This window comes from Pan troglodytes, chromosome 3, assembly GCF_028858775.2.
Source record: "Pan troglodytes isolate AG18354 chromosome 3, NHGRI_mPanTro3-v2.0_pri, whole genome shotgun sequence".
NCBI classification, from domain to species: Eukaryota; Metazoa; Chordata; class Mammalia; order Primates; family Hominidae; genus Pan; species Pan troglodytes.
Window position 1 is genome coordinate 135,579,925 of NC_072401.2, and position 13,840 is coordinate 135,593,764.

At 32.9% G+C, this 13,840-nt stretch overlaps 1 protein-coding gene across 2 annotated transcripts in view; it reads right to left on the reverse strand.

Moving 5' to 3' along the window:
- The window catches only part of PABPC4L (poly(A) binding protein cytoplasmic 4 like), a 152,610-nt gene that overhangs the window by 101,600 nt on the left and 37,170 nt on the right, over positions 1–13,840 (reverse strand). The window contains exon 3 of one of the 2 annotated variants that reach the window (XR_008547621.2): positions 4,025–5,939. The exons of the other annotated variant lie outside the window; for it this stretch is intronic. The gene's annotated coding sequence lies outside the window, so the exon portion shown is untranslated. Of the gene's footprint in view, positions 1–4,024; positions 5,940–13,840 lie in introns of those variants that run through there. 2 annotated transcript variants of the gene reach the window in all.

A 13,840-nucleotide genomic window follows, 5' to 3' on the forward strand; every position in this document is an offset into this window, starting at 1 on the left:
TGCTATTTAGGTTCACCTGGACTCCTGGTACAAAGATTTTCCACGTTCCAACCCAAAATATGAAACCTCCCCCACCCTTGGCATTCTTCAACTCATGGGATTTGTGTTAAAGTTAGCAATGGAGTTTGATTAATTAATTAAATCCTAACACAATTGAAGCACATGCAGATACATAACAAGTTCACTATCCAGAATGTTTTTAGTAACATTTTTTATGCTAGTATAAACTCAAAATATCTCAAATGTCTATCAGCAGTTAAAAAGACATACAAATTTTGGTATATTAATAAACGAAACATGATACAGCCATGAAAATACATGAACCAAAGTAAAACTTCATACAAAAATAGAATGGATTACACAAACATGTAAAGTGACTGAAGTCAGACCCAAATGAATACATACTATATAATTCAGTTTACATAAAGTATAAAGTAGCCAGAAGTATAGTATTGTGTTAGAATTCAAGATAGTGCTTATTTTGGGGAAAGGGAGGCTAGAATTGGAAGGGAAATAAAATAAATTTCTGAAAGGCAGGCAATCCCTTGTTCTTGACCTGTTTGTGATTACACAGGCATTTATGTTAAAAACATGGAGCACTGTATACACTACATACTTTACTGTATATGTATTATGGTTAAAAATAAAAAATAAAAAGAACACAAAATTAAAATCTCATAGTTGCACATGCTAACCATTATATCCCAAAACATGGTTACAATTTTCTCAGCACTTCGTAAATATTGCTTTACTAAATTTTTGTTGGTGTTGTTCATCAAAACGATCATATTATAATGTCTTAAGAATAGAATAGAGAGGTGTGGAAAACTTTTCCTGATATAAACAATGTTCATTAAATATTCTTTCTGATCATTTTATTTCAGAACGGTAACTTATAATATAAAGTCATTTATATCCTAACAATATCTATCTACTCCATCAACACATACAAAATTGTCAGAATACCTACATTTAAATAGTACATTTCATCTTATCTTTTCTAATGTTTTGCCAATTATTTATTTTATTAACTCAAAATAAAGAGAATAGAATTAACTATTAGTGGGGACACATCAAAGTTGTAAAATTTTATCATGTATTTCTAGAATATAATATATGTTACCATTTTCATAGCAAATTTAAAATACTTAGAAATGACAAAGCAAAAATTGGACAACAGAAAAATATGTAAAATGGTAAGTTAATTAAAGCTTATTATAATATAAGAATATTCCTGGTAAATTCCCATCATGAAATTAAAAACTATATTATCAGTTAAAATTTTTTGCAAAAAATAATGTAACACATTTTTATATTTTTACTGAATTTCCATTTTATGTCCATATCAATTTAGATATTATTATTTTTGAGCAGCTTTTCAAGTTTTTTGTCCGATTTTCTAATGGATTGTCATTCCTTTATTTATTGATTTATAGAAGTGCCTTATATAATCTGAAATCAGGTCTTTTGTTAGAGATATTCATTGTAACTATTTTTCTCCTGTGGTTTACACTCTTTTTTCTTAATGTTTCTTTTGATAAAAATGAACTTCCTGTTGTAATAATATTTTTGTTTAAGCTTTTACTTTCTATAGCTATGAGAGATATTGACTATTAATATATTTCAATATTATTTTCAGGTTTTAGTGTTAAGAATATGTTACATTATAAAGTATGTTAGGAAAGTATATTTTAACTCTAGGTTTTTTGAATAATTTCATGTAAGATCCTGGAGATTTCCTTCTTAAATATATGGAAAAATTGACTGTTTAAAATTAATAAAATTTAAGGCAGTGGCCCCATTTCCACAGCTCCACTAAGCAAAGCCCTGGTGAGTACTGTCTACAGTGGTTCTGCCTCTGTGGCAGGCTTCTGCCTGAGGATATATCCTCCGAAACCTAGGTGAATGTTACCAAGCCTCCAGCACTCCTGCATTCTGGGCATCTGCAGACTCAATACCATGTGGAAGACAGAGGGGCTTACAGCTTATGCCCTCCAAACGCTTCCAACCTCTCCCCATTGCCCAGTTTCAAAGCTGCTTCCACATTTTCAGGTATCTTTACACCATCCCTCCTTTGGTACAGATTTACTGCATTAGTCTGTTTTATGTTGCTATAAAGAAATATCTGAGGCTGGGTAATTTATAAAGCAAAAAGGTTTTATTTGGCTCACACTTCTCCAGTATGTACAAGAAGCATGGCATCAGAATTGCTCCTGGTGAGGGTCTCAGATTGCCTCCACTCATGGTAGAAGGAAAAGGGGAGGCCGTGTGTGCAGAGATCACATAGTAAAAGAGGAAGCAAGAGAGTAGGAGAGGGGTGATGCTAGCTTATTTTTAACAACAAGCTCTGGAAGGAACTAATAGACCAAGAACTCACTCACCTCTCACACTAGAAAGGTTAATCTAGTCATGTGAGATCTGCTCCCATGACACAAACACTTTCCATGAGGCTCCACCTCTAACACTGGGGATCACATTTGAGAGTGATCACATTGGGGATAAACATCCAAACATAATGGAATTCCTTTCAACTCATTTTCATTATAGCTTGTCTCTATTTTTTTAGAACTGTGTCTTTCATATTGAGTATAAATAAGGTATTAATCGCAATATAAAATTCATCACTCTTCTGTCATTCTGCCTTCATAGTGTTTTAGTTTGCCGAGTCATCACTGTTAATGCTTGGATATAATGTTCAGATGCTGGTTTTTCAAGTATGTGTGTATATATATATATATATATATATATATATATATATATATATTTTAAATATACCAATAGACCAAGAATATTTTCCATGCAAATGCCCATAAAGGTTACAAGAAATAATATTTACTCTAAGTCAAAAACAAATCACAATTTTGAGTTTGACAGTGAAAGATTTTATTTTCAAAATTTATTTAATTGTTCACGTGATATTATTTATTTAATGTGAATAAGGGTCACCTTAGCTAAAGGCCGTATATTTTTGGATACTTTTCCTCCCCACATTCAGTATTCTGTTTTGTTTAAACACAAGCATATTTATTCTTTCTTTCTTTATTTTTTTATTTTCTTAAGATAGAGTCTTGATCTGTAGTCCATGCTGGAGTGCAGTGGTGTGATGCTAGCTCAAAGCAGGCTTGAACTCCTGGCTCAAGCAATACTCTTGCCTCAGCCTCCAGAGTAGCTGGGACTACTGGCATGTGCCCCTATGCCTAGTTTTTTTTTTTTTTTTTTTTTGTAGAGACAGGGTCTCACTTTACAAATATCTTTACTCTTAATGAGCTTTTGCTACTTTCTGCATGTTTTAAAGGCTACATAGCTAAGATTATTACACAATAAATTAGGAGAGGATTTTAAAATTTCAAACAATTCCAAAGAGGAAAAAGGAAGGTGGTGAATCCTGTCTTGTCTTTATAAATGAAACGCGTCCCTAAAGGAGCTAAATTGGGATCAAGGAACCAAGAAAAATCACTCAGTAAAGATAATCTATTTTATTATCTATGTGAAAGTTTAAATGTATTCTTATAGGAAACATTGACTCCATAGAAAATTGGTATCTTTAAATAAAATATTATGAAATATTTTTTATAAGAAATTCTACTTCAATCTTACCTATATCCATATTTAGGCAGACTGCCTGAGCTCAGGAGTTTGAGATCAGCCTGGGCAACACGCCAAAGCCTCATCTCTACTAAAAATACAAAAATTAGCTAGGCGTGGTGGCGCACGCCTGTAGTCCCAGCTACTTGGGAGGCTGAGGCACGAGAATTGTTTGAACCCTGGAGGCAGAGGTTGCAGTGAGCTGAGATCCTGCCACTGACCTCCAGCCTGGGCAACAGAGCCAGACTCTGTTTAAAAAATAAATAAATAACATCTCCCCTATCCTTTTGAATTTTACATATGATTTGCAGTTTATTATATACCTAATATTTTACCTTCTCATTGATTCCTCTATAAACATTGCCTTTGGACAATCAGAAGAATAAATTACTCCCTTTTAAAACTTCACATTTGGCTGGTAAGATTATTTTTTTCTCCAGTGTTGTGTGGTTCATCATATTAATATTTTGCATTATTTGTACTTTATATATAAAAGAAACCTTGCTCATTCTGAATTTAAGTGTTTTTAAACATTCTAATGACAGTAGAATTTTTTAATTTTTAAAATTTTTTAAAATTTCTTAAGTTTCAGGATTATGTGAGCTACTGTACTTCTTTTTAAACTTTGCATTTAATCTTAACATTTTTGTTGCTTAATTTGAAAAAGAAGTTGGTAGATTACATTCATGATATTAATTTTCAGGTAAAGTGATAAAACACTATAGCAAAACTTCAACCGAATATTGTAGATGTTTTTTCTTTATATTTAACATTCTTAAATAGAGTCAAAATCACCATTATTATACAAATGCTATCACAAAATGATGCTAGTGATGTCAGCGTAGAAGCTGAAATGACAATTCATATGGCATAAATGGTATTGCCAGAGGTGACATGATTTTCCAAAACATTGAACCACTCTAGATTACATTTCAAAGAAAGCAAAATACAATCTCCATATAATTTATCCAGTACTTTAATTTGACAGGGATGAAAGCTATGTAAAATTTATTTTATATTTCTGTGTAAAATGGAAGGCTATATTTAAAGTAGACTTCTTATTCAAGTCATTTGTCTATTACATAACTTTATTTTTCTTACAAACTCTGATAATAGGTTGTCTATTTTCCTATTCCTTCTTTCTCTCCCCCAACACACATTATCTATTTCTAATCAACTTCTAATCATTATTTCTCTCCCAATTCACACACACACACACACACACACACACACAGAGTCATGTACAAAACATGCTCTCATATACACACAGTCTGAATGTAAACTTCTGAGAGAGATCTATGTCTATCTTCCCCATTGCTCTATCCTCTATACATTGTAATTATTCAATAAATATTTGTTAAAGAAATAAATAATTTTTATTTTCATCATTTTATTTGAAATAAATGTACTGTTCCTCTAAGTGAATTACATATAATCATTTAAAACCCAAAGTTATTATGACAAGATTAGAACAATTCAGCCAGAACACTGCAGTGATAGTACTAGTAGCTGTCTTCCATGGTTATTTTATCATTAACTACCAAAAAACCACAGCATTTAAATCAGAAGATAAATATTTTTGTAATCTGAATTTCTACACTAAAAGTCAAATGAGCTAACTCTAATAATTGTACACTATGTTATTCACCTACAAACTTTTAAAAATGGATAGCTCTTAGTTTCTAAGTAAGAAACAATAACATAAAAAGCATTGAATTCAAAATGAGCCAAGGTACCCTTTAGCAGAAATGTTGAATTACAGTTTGTCTAAGGAATGCTAGTATTGCTCACGTTTGCATATTTAGATTAATAGTACATTTCTACAAGGTTTGTGCTGTAATTGGAACTTAAGCAACATTTGTAAAGTGTTATCTGTTGGAGCCTGAAGAGACCCAAAGAGAATGTATGTCATTATGCAAAATTACTAATTAAGTACAAGTAATTTAGCAGATAATTTACATGTTCATTTTATAATAGAAATTATTTAGTTTTAAGGTCCTCTTTGTATTTCTAAAGTAATCTCGACCTAAGGGATCACAGACTGTTAAGAAGAAGTATAAATTATAGAATGAGACATATGTTTAACTGACTCATAGAGCTTTTGTTGTGGCTAACGATTCTTCTAACAGTAATTGCATAAGGGAAAACATTTTCTTTTTAAGTAAATAGTGCTCGTTACCTCTTAAATCTACTGTCACTTGACAACATTAATGTGGAAAAATTTCTACCTTCTTGATTAGCTCTCCAAGGATATTCAGCAGCTTTAAATTAATATTGATGAAACAGAAACCATCATATCCATCAGTGTTCTTACAAATGTGGATGCACGGAAAAAAATAATATTTCAATAGATTCTGGAAAGAGAAACAATTAGTTTTCTGAAACATACTGTAAATTACTGAAATATAGTGTAAACTATAAATATAAGGAAATTATATTAGAATGGGGTATTTATTGGGTACCTGTTAATAAATACTAGATCTATATATAAATCTTAAATATTTCAGTAATAAAGTCTGCATTTGTATAGTCTAACTGTGACCATATTGTGTTACAAATTGTTATCCCATAACACAACTCTGGAGAGAAAAGTAATCAACCTGCCTTTCCAAACCAGTCCTTTTTAAAATTCAAATCGTCTGAAAGCTCCATGAAGGCAGCAATACTGTTTATTTAAACAGCTCTAGTCCACTAATGTAAAACAGTGCTGAGGTACACTCTAATTTAGGTGACAATTCCCTCAAATTCTTCTCTCTGTTTTCTTTAGGTTTAATATGTTGTTGGTTTTAAAAATAACTTTAAAAATGATATTAATTCAATTCTTTTTCTAATTTTTATTAGTGCATATATTTAATGCTGTCAAATGTTCTCTGATTCTTACTTTAGCTGTATCCCATAAATCCTGATAAGCCCCATTTTAATTTTGAGAAATAGTGTAGTTTTATTTGTTTCCAGTTTGATCCCGGGGTTGTTTAACACTGTCCATTTTAATACCATGTGGAAGAATTTTTTGTTTTCAAATTTGTTACAAATTATTGTTTTATTCAAAATTCACAGAATGCTCTTAGTTTTTTTTTTAGTATTAATATTTCATTTGTGGTATAAAATGATGAATTTTTATGAATAACTTTGCTGTACTTAAGACAAGTATAGTATCATCTGGGTTAAGGTTTCAATATATTAATATAATATCTAAATTATTGATGACAGATGTTCAGTACTTCAATATCTTTATGAAACTTTTGTCCACTTGATTCACCTTGATTAAAGAAGAATGTGTTGATTTTTATTTTTATTAATTTCCTTGTACAGTTCTTTTTGCAGCTGCAGTTGGTGTTTAAAGAAAGTCACTGCTGTATTACTATTGGCATACAAATTAATGGCTGTTACAGCTTCACTGAGAAATATTGTTTTTAAATTTATGAAATATTTCATCATTATATAATCTACTTGGCATCAATTTTGTACTTTTGGATATCAAGATTTTAACTCCTACTTTACTTCAATTGCATTTGAGTAGTACATATCAGTGCATCCTTCTATTTTTATCACTTTTTAATGTTGTTTTTTCAGGTCTGTCACTTATATAAAGTGAAATTTTGGATTTTACATTTTTATTCAATAAAACAATTTTCTTTCTACTGGTGATTTAAGTTCATTTCATTACACTAGAATTAATATATTTGGCCTCCATTCTCTTATATTTTTAATGTTTTATGCACACAAGGTATGTCATTATGTGGTCACTTATTTGTTCTCTCTCTCCTCATATATTTTGGTATTTAGAAAGTTTTGCAATTCTAGACTAATGGCTATATTTATAACATTTATACTAATGCTTTTGAAGAATATCCTTAGTCCTCTAACTTTTTCAAGTTCTATTGTTTCCCTCTGTAAGTGAAATTAAATTTTACTGGGAAATTTTTATTCCCTTCCCCCATCTCCCTACAAATCTGATTTGAAGTAATATCTTTCACTCCTAGTTATTATCAGTAAATAGTGAAGTGATTATCCTTTCCATACACTTTCTTAATTTTGTAAACCACTATTGATTATGTTACTTTATCTAAAATGTCAGAATACTTAACCTACAGATACTTTATTGTCTTCTTTATATCTGTTAGTCATTTCTCTATAGATAAACATATATTCAATGTTTAGCACCAGATTTTAAGCTCAATTGTTTTTATATTCTACAGATAATTTTCTAGGTAGGAGTTATGGAAACAGTATTCCTTGCATTCTGACATATTCTTAAAGTCTACCTTTACACTAGAAGGTCAATTTAGACAGACATAAAATCTTTTTGTTATGCTTTTTCTTCCTTAGAACTTTAAGCATATTAATAGTTTTCTTTGGCAAAAAACATTACAGATGAAAAGGCTGAATATCAGTCTTATTTTATTTGTTTTATAAGTGACTTGAACTTCTTGCCTGGATACTCAAAGAATGTTTTTTCCTTTGTTTTAAAGTATAATAGCTTTGCTAGACTATATCTAGGTGCTAGATGTCATCCACTGTAGGTTGATTTTACTAAGTACCAGAATATAAATATGGTCATGTGCCTCTTAATGATGGGGATATGTTCTGAAAAATGGCATCATTAGGCAACTTTGTCATCCTGGGGATATTATAGAGTGCATTTACACAAACTTAGATGGTATAGCCTATAACACACCCAGGCTATATGATATAGCCTATTGCTTTTAGCCTAAAATCTGCGTAGCATGTTACTATATTGAATACTTGTAGGTAATTGTAACACAATGATCAGTATTTGTGTATCTAAACATATTGATACATAGAAAAAGCACAGTAAAAATAGAGCATAAAAGATAAAAAAAATGGAACACCTGTATAGGGCGCTTATCATGAATGAAGCTTATAGAAAAGAAAGTTACTGTGGGCAACTCAGTGAGTGAGTGGTGAGTGAATGTAAAGGCCTACAATATTAATGTGCACTACTGTAGACTTTACAACACTGTTCACTTAGACTACACTAAATCTATTAATTTTTCTTCAATAATAAATTAAACATAGGTAATTCTACAGGAGAAGCAGAGCACAATGGCCAAACAGTGACCACCCCCCTGTAGGAACACCCAATTAAACAACTATCCACGCAAGGAATCGCCTTCATAGGAACCAGAAAATCAGATGAGTAATCATAGTACCCGGCTGTAACAGAATAACAACAAAAGAGGCATTGAAGGCGACAGGCAGGACAGTCTTACATTGCCTACAGAACCCCTCCCTCAAGCCCAGACAGCACAGCACAAAGAGAATCTGTGTGCTTTGGGGAGGGAGAGTAAGCATGGGACTTTTCATTAAAGCTCAGTGCTACCCTATCATAGGGCAGAATTCTGCTGGCACACTTAAAGGGAGCATTTAGACCAACACTGGGCCAGAGAGGAATCCTCCACCCTAACTTGAGGAAACTTGAGTCTCAGCCAGTTTCACCATAGGCTGACTAACGTGGCCAGGGGCCCCAAATAAATTTGAGTGTCAGTAAGGCCACAGAGACTGCAGTCCCTGGGCAAGCCCTGGTGTTGCACTGATTTTGGAGACAGTGGATATGGAGTGAGACCCAGAGTGTCACCAGCTGCAGAAGCCCGCAGCCATGAGAGTGCCTGCATCACCCCTCCCCCAATTGCAGGATGAGCAGCTCACAGGCAGCCTCCTTTTTAGGGGAAAAAGAAAGAATAGAGAAGATTTTGTCTTGAAACTTGAGTATAAACTCCGACACAGTAAAATAAATCACCAAGCAGATTTATAAAGCACCAATTCCGGGTTTTCACTCCTGCATGGTGTTTATAGACCCACCCTGGGAATTCGCTCCCCTAATGGAATGGACCCAATCCAAGAAGGATTCACCACCTGCTGCTTAAAGTGATCCAGGGCCTTGAATAAAAATGAGTGGCAGCTAGGCATTAGTGGCCACAAGCCTTGGGTAAGGTTTAGTACCTTGCTGATCTGGAAAACAATGGGCTACAGATGTGACCCAGGGCCATGTCTGCTGTGGTGGCCATGAAGATGCTCATATTACCCCTTACCAAACTTTAGGCAGCCCAGTGCAGAGAGAGATCCCTTCTGATTGGAGAAAAGAGAGGGAAGAGAGCAAGAGACTTTGCCTGGTATCCCAGATAATACACCCTCCTCCAGGTAACCCGAGGCTATGTAATTAGGAGTCTACAAGAGCCACAGTGTTCCTATGCTTAAGACACTCCCCAGTGCTGAAAGAGCTGCAGTGACCACAGGATTAAGTCAGAACACTCAAGCCCCATTGAATTCATGGAAAGAAGGATAAGTACAAACAAGCCCAGACTGTGAATATTGTAATAAATGCCTGATTCTTCAATGCCAAGACGTTGATAAATGTCCACAAGCATCAAAAACATCCAAACCTAGATGTGGTGGCTCCTGTCTATAATCCCAGCTATTTGGGAGGCTGATGTGAAAGGATTGTTGAGGTCAGAAGTTAGAGTACAGCCTGGGCAACATAGTAAGGCTCCATCTCTCTCAAAATATTAGCCAGGTGGTATGTGCCTGTATTCCCAGCTACTCAGGAGTCTGAGGTGTGAGGATTGCTCAAGCCTAGGAGTTTGAGGCTGGACAGAGTGAGACCCCATCTGTAAAAATAAAGTAAAATTTAAAAGAAAAAAGTAAAATCAAAAAAATATATAAAGTAAAATTTAAAAGAAAAAAGAAAGAAATTCCAGGAAAATATAACATCACCAAATGGACTAAGTGAGGAACCAGTGACCGATTCTGGAGTGACAGATACGTGACCTCTCAGACAATTAATTCAAAATAGCTGTGTTGAGGAAGCTCAATGAGCTTGAAGTTAACACAAAGAAAGAATTCCAAATTCTTTCAGAGAAACTTAACAAAGAGATTGAAATATTTAAAATAATTAAGCAGCATTTCTAAAGCTGAAAAATTCAATTAACAACCTTAAAAATGCATCAGAGTTTCTCAACAGCAGACTTAATCAAGCAGAAGAAAGAATTAGTAAGCTTAAATGCAGGCTACATGGAAATACACAGTCAGAGAAGGAAAAAAAAAAGAATGAAGCATGCCTATAGGATCTACAAAATAGCCTAAAGAAGAAAAATCTAAGAGTTATTGGTTATAAAGAGGATGTAGAGAGAGAGAATGGGATACAAATCTTATTCAAGGAAGTAATAACACAGAACTTTACAAACACAAGGATAAACAAAGAATCCTAATAGCAGAAGGAGAAGAAAACAAATAGAATATAAAGGAGTAAAAATACATCTGGAAGCAGACTTCTCAGTAAAAACCTTAGAGATCAGGACAGATATTTGAAATGGTGAAAGAAAAAAGAAATCCCAACTTAGAATGTTATTTCCAGCAAAATTATCCTTCAAACATGAAGTAGAAATAAAGATCTACCAGACAAACAAAAGCTGAGGGATTTCATCAACAGCAGACTTGTCTTACAAGAGATGCTAAAGAGAATTCTTCAGTCTCAAAGAATAGGATATTAATGAGCAAAAATAAATTAACTGAACATATAAAACTTACTGGTAAAAGTAAGTACACAGACAATACAGAATACTCTAGCACTGTAGCTGCAGTAAGTAAAGAAGCTCATATATTTCATAGAAAAAACAAAAGACAAACCCATCAAAAATAATACTACAACAATTTGTTGAGACTGTACAAATATATAAATAGAGTCAACAAATAATTAAAAACTGGGGGGATGGAGTTATAGAGCTTTTTAGCTTTCTCTTGTTTGTGTGTTTATTTCTTTTCTTTCTTTTTTCTTTTGTTTTCAGTGATCAAAGTTAAGTTTTCATCCGTTTAAAATAATTGGTTATAAGCTTCATTGTAATCCCAAAGCAAAAACCTTGTAACAAAGACACAAAAATAAAATGCAAGGAATTAAAAAATACTACCAGAGAAAATAACTTTTAAACAAAGGAAGACAATAAGGAGGAAGAAGAAAAGAAAGGGAAGAACAACAAAACAACCAGAAACGGAATAATAAAATGACAGTAATAAGTCCTTCCCTAGCAATAATAACATTGAAGCCACAATAGTAAAACCAAACAAAGAAGGTTATTATGTAATGATAAGAAGATCAGTTCAACAAAAATATATTACAATCCTAAATATATATGCACCTAACTCTGCAGCTCCCAGATCCATAAAATAATTAATACTAGACCTAAGAAAAGAGATAGACACCAACACAATAATAATAGGGGACATCAACACTCCACTGACAGCAGTAGACAGATCGTCAAGGTGGAACGTCAACAAAGAAACACTGGACTTAAACTGTACTCTAGAACAAACAGAACTAACAGATATGCACAGAACACTCTACTCTAGAACTGCAGAATGTACACTCTTCTCATCAGCACATGGAAATTCTTCAAGATAGACAATATGATAGGCCACAAAAGTCTGAATAATTTTTTAAATATCAAAATCCTATCAAGTATCTTCTCAAGGCCACAGTGAAATAAAACTAGAAGTCAACTCCAAAAGGAAACCTCAAGACTATAGAAATACATGGAAATTAATCAAATCTGCTCTTGAATGATTTTGGGGTTAACAATGAAATCAAGATAAAAATTTAAAAATTTTTCAAAATGAATATTAACTGTGAGACAAGGTATAAAGACCTCTGGGATACAGCAAAAGCAATGCTAAGAGGAATGTTTATAGTGCTAAATGCCTACATCAAAAAGTCTGAAAAGATCACAAATTGGAAACCCAATATCTCATTTAAAATGAACTATAGAAACAATAACAAACCATATTCAAAGCCAGCAGAAGAAAAGAAACAAAGATCAGAATAGAACTACATGAAACTGAAACAAAAAATTACAAAAGATCAATGAAACAAAAAGGTGGTTCTTATAAATAATAAATAAAATTGATAGACCATTAGCTAGAAGAACCAGGAAGAGAGAAGATTCAAATAAGCTCAATTAGAAATGCAAATGGAGGCATTCCAATTGACAATAAAGAAATACAAAAGATCATTTGAGACTGCTATGAATACCCCTCTATACATACAAACTAGACCATCTATACTAAATGAATAAATTCCTGGAGAAATATAACCCTCCTTGCTTTAATCTGGAAGAAACAGAAATCCTGAATACACCAATAATAAGCAGTGAGACTGAATCAGTAATGAAAAAAATGACATCAAAAAAGCCCAAAGCTAGATGAATTTGCAGCCAAATTCTACCAGACATTCAAATAATTGGTATGAATCCTACTGAAAATATTCCAAAAGACTGAAAAGAAGGAAATCATCTCTTATTCATTCTGTGAAGTCAGCATCACCCTGACATCAAAGCCAGGAAAGAACATAAAAAAAGAAAACTACAGACCAATATCCCTGATGAACATAGATGCAAAAATCCTCAACAATATACTAGCAAACTGAATCCAACAGCACATAAAAAAGATAATTACCATAATCAAGTGGGTTTCAGCCCAGAAGGGATGGTTCAAGATATGCAAGTCAATAAATGTGATTCATCACACAAATAGAATTTAAAACGAAAGCCATATGATCATCTCAATAGATACAGAAAACACATTCAATAAATTCCAGTATCTCTTTATTATAAAAATCCTCAACAACTTAGGTGTAGAACAAACATACATAAACATAATATGTCATGTAGTACACACCCACAGCCAAAATCATAGTTAACATGGAAAAGTTGAAAGCATCCCCACAAAGAACTGGAACAAGACAGAGATGCCCACTTTTACCACTTCTGTTAAAAATAGAAGTCCTGGCTAGAGCAATCAGGCAAGAGAAATAAATAAAGGACATCTGTTTGCCAATGATGTGATTGGCTACATAGAAAATCCTAAAGACAACTCCAAAAGACTCCTAGATTTTATAAATGAATTCAGCAAAGACTCAAGCTATAAAATCCATGTATACAAATCGGTAGCACTGCTATACATCAACAGCAACCAAGCTGAGAATCAAACAACAATGCAATCCCTTTTACAATAGCTGCAAAAAAATTGAGATACCTAGAAATATTCTTAAAAAATGTGAAAGATCTTTACAAGGAGAAATACAAAAGTGTGGTAACATAAATCATCTTCTATACAAATGAATATAAATACATCCTATGCTCATGGATTGCAAGGATAAGTATTCTAAAAATGACCATACTGCCCAAAAGAATCTACAGATTCAATGCGATTTCTATCAAAACATCACCACCATTTTTTCACAGAA